Below are 7,076 nucleotides of genomic sequence, written 5' to 3'. Positions count from 1 at the left end.
ATCTCGCTACTCAGGAGGCTGAGGCAGGAGAATTTCTTGAACCCTGGAGTCGGAGGTTGCAATGAGCCAAGATCACGCCACCGCACTCCACCCTAGACAACAGTGTGAGACTCCATCTCCAAAAAAAAAAGCACTGATTTTAAAAACTAATAACTTAAAACTACCACACATTAAAAAAAAAAAAAAAGAAAAAAAGAAAAGAAATATTGGGCCCACAAAACATTCTCCTTTCCTTCTGAAGATTTTATGACGCATTGCTACCATTAACCAATCTTGTACTGTTAAACTTAAATGGCCAATTGAAACAAAAAGTTCTGAGGTCATTCTTTTACCACTGATTAAGATTGGAGTAGTAGGTATTAGGGATAATATTCATTTAGCCTTCTGAGGCTTCTGAGTAGACTTGGTGACTTTGCCGGTTTCAGCAGTTTTCTTGTCCACTGCTTTGATGACACCAGTAGTAACTGTCTATCTCATATCATGAACAGAAAAACGACCCAGAGGAGAATAGTCAGAGAGTCTATCAACACATGTGGACTTGTCAGAAACCACATCAACAATGGCAGCACCATCAGATTTCAAGAATTTAAGGCCATCTTCCAGCTTATTACCAGAATAATATTCAATCTTTTCGTTCAGCTCAGCAGACTTGCAAGCAATGTGAGCTGTGTGGCAATCCAGTACAGGGACATAGCCACCAATGATTTGATTTGGCTGGTTCAGGATAATCACCTGAGCAGTGAATGCAGCTGCTTCCATTTGTGGGTCATTTTTGCTGCCACCAGTAACATTGTCACAACAAATATATTTGACAGACACATTCTTGACATTGAAGCCCATATTTTCCCCAGAAAGAGCTTCACTCAAAACTTCATGTTGCAGTTTAGCAGACTTTACTTGAGTTGTAACATTGACTGGAGCAAAGATGACCACCATGCTGGGCTTGAGAACATGTCTCCACTCAGCCCACAGGGATGATATCAGTACCACCAATTTTGTAGACATCCTGGAGAGGCAGATAGAAGGGCTTGTTAGTTGAATGCGTTAGTAGTCAAGAGCTTCAGGCAGTGTGGTTCCACTGGAATTGACATCTTTACAGGTGACTCTCCGTCCCTTGAAACAAGACGTGAGCACTTGGTTCTCATATTAGTCAGGGTTCTCTAGATGGACAGGACTAATAGGATAGATGTTTATGTGGTTTGGCTGTGTCCCCACCCAAATCTCATCTTGAATTCTCACATGCTGTGGGTGGGACCTGGTAGGAAGTGGTTGAATCATGGGGGTGGGTCTTTCCCATGCTGTTCTTGTGATGGTGAGTGGGTCTCATGAGATCTGATGGTTTTATAAGGGGGAGTTTTCCTGCACAAGCTGTCTCTCTTTGCCTGCTGCCATCAATGTAAGATGTGACTTGCTCCTCCTTGCTTTCCACTGTGATTGTAAGGCCTCCCAGTCACTTGGAACTGTAAGTCCATTAAAACTCTCTTTTGTAAATTTTCCAGTGTTGGGTATGTCCTTACCAGTGGTATGAAAATGGACTAACATAGATGTATATGAAAGGGAGTTTACTAAGGAGTATTGACTCACACAATCACAGGGTGAAGTTCCACAAAAGGCCATCTGCAAACTGAGGAGCAAGGAAGCCAATTCAAGTCCCAAAACCTCAAAAGTAGGAAAGCTGACAGTGCAGCCTTCAGTCTGTGACTGAAGGCCCAAGAGCCCATGCAAACCACTGGTGTAGGTCCAAGATTTCAAAAGCTGAAGAACTTGGAGTCTGATGTTAAAAGGCAGGAAGTATCAATCATGGCAGAAAGATGGAGCCCAGAAGACTTAGCCAGTCTAGTCCTTTCACGTTTCTCTGCCTGCTTTTATTCTAGCCATGCTGGCAGCTGATTAGATCATGCCCACCCAGATTGAGGGTGGGTCTGCTTCTCCCAGTCCCTTAACTCAAATGTTAATCTCTTTTAGCAACACCCTCATGGACACACCCAGAACAATACTTTGCATCCTTCAATCCAATCAAGTTGATACTCAATATTAACCATCACAGTTCCAGCACGTTATTAACATTCCAACCAGAAATTAACACAAATGCTATTATGTCAAGTTTGTAGCCAGTCTTCTTAAAGTAAGTGCTGACTTTCCTAACGATCTCCTCATATCTCTCCTGGCTATAGGGTGGCTCAGTGAAATCCATTTTGTTAAAGCCAACTATTGTTTCACACCTACAGTGTAACCAAGAAGGGCATGATCACGGGTTGGCTCATCCTTGGAGACACCAGCTTCGAATTTGCCTGAGATCATGTTTTTGATGAAGTCTTCGTTTCCTAGGGTGTCAATGAGAGTGACATAGGAGTTTCTGATCTCAAATTTCCACAAGGAGATTTCAATGGCGATATCACATTCATGCTCAGCTTTCAGTTTATCCAAGACCCAGACACATTTAAGGGAACCCTTTCACACATCAGCAGCTGCCTTCTAAAATTTTTAAATGGTTCTTTTGTTGATGCTATCACATTTGGAGATCAGATGGCCAGTAGTCATGGACTTTCCCAGTTCTATGTGTCCAATAACAATGATGTTGTTATAAATCTCTTCCTTTACCATTTTGGCTTTTAGGGGTGGTTTTAGCAGCAAGTGCTCTGGAAGCAAACATGTTGTGAAAAAGCTACTATCTAATTCTTCACAGAAAAAGTTTGCCAACTTTTAAACTGAATTATAAAGTTAACAATTCCCAATATACCATGCATAGAATTTACTTGTAAACCCTTTTTCTTTTTCACATGTTTTATCAACTCATCTTGCTATATTCTCCTTACCAGTGAACTATAATATATATTGTCCATATAATTGATAAACATGATCCTCAGAAGTATAGCAAAATGATTACATTCCTTACACAGGACAATTAGCAGAATTGGAAAGTTGCTATAACCCTAAGGCAGGATGAAGAAAGCATACTCCTGTGCAAATAAAGTAGTGAAATGTTTATTAACTCAGAGAAAAAATACACATGAAGTCACATAGACCCCATCAGTTATATTTACTTTGTTTTCCAAATATGCCACATGTGAAATAGCATCTGCAATTGCAGTCATCTCCTAATAAAGTGTATTTTAATCTACTGTCCTACAAGATTTTCCTACCTTCTGTGCAGGTCAAATTGTCAATTTAAGTGAGTATATAAAAATGTTATTTTTACATGCATCTTTTAAGATGTTGATGGTGCCACTAATCTCTCTGGTTCCCTCCAGGGATCAGATATTGACTTTGATGTACTTTTTGAGTAAAAATAGAATATTCTAGGAGCTGGCCATTTTTTTACTGTAAGAGCCTTTACTAGTTAAAGAGGCAATGTGGTGATGCTGTTGCTGAATGTATTTATTCCTGATATTAACTCAGCAGCTAAGTAAATAACCACAGAAATATTTTTCCAGATCTACCGGGCCCATTGTAAAATGTAGATTGGTTCCAAAACTCCAGTTACCTGAATAATTTAATTTCCTCACTTTTCTCTTACTGGTCGTCCTCAATGGCATTCTGAAACTGTTCATCAGCTTTTTATTTTCAGAAAAAAAGTTATATATATATATATATATATATAAATATATGTATATATTTCATATTTATATATAAATATATGTATATATTTCATATAAATATATATTTTTTATATGAAAGTCTGGGTCTGTCACTTTACCCAGTTCAATATTACTTTGGCTGCAGGTTTGCAGAAGGACAAGAGAAATATTTGAAATATGTATATGTATATATCTATGTATATGTATATTTATATGCAATGGGTCTTCCCCAAGCGTCCTTGGCTACTCTCCCATTAGAGAACTTTGTAGACTCCCCATCTTTTTCAGTCCTAGATATTGCATGATCGATTAACTATCTTCAAAGTTTGGTTAAATTCAAACCATTCTGATTTCTTGCATCGAATATTGGTAACCGTGCTCACTTAGTCTGTAGTAATTAAGTTAACTTCTTTATTGAAATCAGGAGTTAATTTTATTGGCAGCATCTCCTACCTTTTTCTTCTTTTCAAGTCTAGAAAAAAACAGCCACTACAGAATTACTTAAGAAAGGTAGTGCCTTCCTTGTCAGTTCATCTCTTGGTGTTTTGGTGAAAAAACAAACAAACAAAGAAGTGTGGGCCTTTTCTTCCTAAATATTTAGATTACTTCCTCTACCTTACACATAATAATTTCTAGAATCCCAAGCGTCATTCGGTACAGGCTCCCATTTAGTCTACTTTTAGTCAACAATCCAAGCTTCTCTCAGCTACTCAAGAACAGAGTATAACATTGTTTAAGAGCTCCAAATTAATAAATTTAGCCATATTTTCCTCTCCCTGGTGTAGTACCCTCAGTGCCGATTGCACAACGAGCTTTCCAGATTTGGGCTGGTATAAGTTTTTAAAGTTTTACAAAGTTTTTCATGTGTAACCTTTTCCTCTGAGATTTAAATTTACAATTGTAGGGCATGCTGACTCTAGTTATAGAAGAGGACAGTGAGAGGTGATAGGGATCAGAAATGAGAATTTGCGTCCGCCTGCAAGATAATAAGCTCATGAATTTAATGCACAGTCTTTAAAACCAATGAAACCAGGTCATGAAACCAATGAAGAGGGATGGATTCTACTGATATAAAAAGTTCTGGGAAATTTTGGAGTTTGAGGCACTGAGATATATTTGAAGCCTCCAAAATGCCGTATTCCGTATCACAATGTTTTACTTTTTCCAAATAAATCCTAACTTTCAGAAGAAACATACTGAGACTGTAAACCTAGTCTATGTTAAAATTCCATAAATAAAAAAATTCAGATTCTATACCTGAGAAATATCTACATAAACTCAGTGGCTATAAGAAATTATTTTAGGAATAGTCATAGAAAATCTCTGGTATAGTGCCTTGAGTATAGAATTTAAAGCTCTGATTCTATCATTTTCTCTCCAATAGTGGTTTCTGGGACTACCTCACTCTATAGTTCTTGTATAACTTATGCCCATTGCAATATGTTTGAGCAACCATCATTTGATCTGTTCTTAATATTTTAATGACTGGAGTCATGCATTAAAAATATGTCCTGTCTAATGGCAACCTGCCCCTCACTGCCTTCGTATCTAACCAGATCAAATAATAAATTTCTTATCACCAACTTGAGTTCTGTTGCTTCTAATGTCTTTTGGTATCAAATACTGTATTGGCTCACTGTAACAGAAAACGCTCTGGCTATTTTAACCAGCAAAGAGTTTTATACCAGGAATTGGGTGTTTTCAAAATTATTGGTAGAATTAAAGAACTTCTCTATGGTGTGCTTCCAGAAATACTTCCAGGACCATACTGTAAAACCAGCCCACCAAGGGGACTCCTACTTCCACCACAATCAGGCATCCTTTGTTCCAGCTTCTGAATTCAAGATCCCACAACCTTGCTATAACTGAAGGTCAGAAAACTACCCCCACAATCATTTACTCAATGAATATTTATGAAATCTCTACTAGGAAGAGCCTCTACTGTGGGGGTTGCTTGGTAGACAGAAAGCAGAAGAAGATACGAGATTATGGTATGAAAGGCACCCAAAAAGAATGTGAGAGTACTAAATTAGGATAGAAAAGGATTAGAGAAACACTGAACACAAATTTTATAAAATGTTTGATTTTGTTAAGGAAAAACTTCTTTTCTGAGTACCTGGTTTACGTGGCAGAAAACTGACAAACCATTAAATGAGAATGCTTATATTCCTTAGATAAATACAAATCCCATCAATTTATTTCATACTGACATTTCATTTTTTCATAAAAGTTGCTGGTAGAATTTTTTGATTAGACAATATGGCAAACAGAAAAAGCAAAATATTAGTTTTTATTTTGTTTTGCTTCTTCACGAGCATTTACTCAGGATCCCATTTTTTTTTTTTGCACTAAGTAGAAAATGGATGTATACACAAACATTGCCCTGAGAAGATGGAATTCTGAAACCAAAACAAATAATTAATATAACTGAATAAGTCCAGAAAAACAAACATGGCAATCAGAAAGAATTAAAAACTCACTCAACTTATCCAACAAGGTTAGTACCAAGGGCAAGGGCATTTTTTTACAGTGCGTATCTGTCTGTGTGTGTTAATTATCTCAATAGCTATTTCAATCAATTATTTTCTTTTGACAATGAAGATTGCCCCCAGCAAAATGTTTTAGTTGACAGGTTACTTGGATGACCTTAATTAAAACATTTATTGGACCATAAATGAATTTAAAAGATATTAAGGGAGGGAGAAACCAAGTGGTAAATTTTATTTAATTGTCTGGGTTAATTTTAAGTTCTCTGGAAAATGTGATTTTCTAGGTTATTCCTTTTTGTTCAAAACTTTCCAGTGTAAAAATGCTGTTTCTAAATATTAATCTTTCTCTTCAGCTTAATACCTTGCTATTCAATATCCTGAAGTGACTAAACAAAGTTTGGGTGAATTTAGATTGCTTATTAAGCACAATGTAAATCAAACTTCAAGTAAAATGTCTTTTTTTCTACCTTTATCCCCTGATACAGTTTTTGGTGTGCTACCATTCTTCTGTACTTTTAAATAACACTTGGCTTAACAATAACAAAACAACAAATATATTCTAATGCGTTAGTTAAAAAAAAAAAGAACTGTCCAACTCTCCACATTGTAATCTACTGCTAAATATCCATCCAGACACATCAAAAACTTTTCTAATTAATTAATAGAAATGAGTCAATTTTAAAATTAGATAATTTCAGTTACAACATTTTGCAGTTTTTTTGTAAATAAGAAATCATTAACACACCAATTTTTTAATTTGAGAATGTCGTGAGCTTTCATTTGACTTTTTTACATTTTCATCTGTGACAGAAGGAGTTGATGGTGGCAGTAAACAAATATTGAACTTCTTTTCAAGTTGTCCTATTCCCAGATGACTCTTAATGAAATTTAGCCATCTGGGAAGTTTGTTCTTTGTAACTTTCCTCTGTAGGAAGAGCATGCCAGTGAAATTCAGCAAGAAATTAAGTCATAAAAAGAGCAAATAATTCTACTGCAAACGAAGCCAGAG

At 36.4% G+C, this 7,076-nt stretch overlaps 1 pseudogene; it reads right to left on the bottom strand.

Annotated features, from left to right (window-relative positions):
- Nucleotides 1-372: 372 nt before the first annotated feature.
- On the bottom strand, nucleotides 373-2,382 carry LOC105490900 (elongation factor 1-alpha 1-like; annotated as a pseudogene).
- Between the last annotated feature and the right edge of the window lie 4,694 nt (nucleotides 2,383-7,076).

Source organism: Macaca nemestrina, chromosome 5 (assembly GCF_043159975.1).
Source record: "Macaca nemestrina isolate mMacNem1 chromosome 5, mMacNem.hap1, whole genome shotgun sequence".
Taxonomy (NCBI): Eukaryota; Metazoa; Chordata; class Mammalia; order Primates; family Cercopithecidae; genus Macaca; species Macaca nemestrina.
Note: the sequence above shows the minus strand (reverse complement) of the source record. Positions and strands in the feature narration are given on the sequence as shown.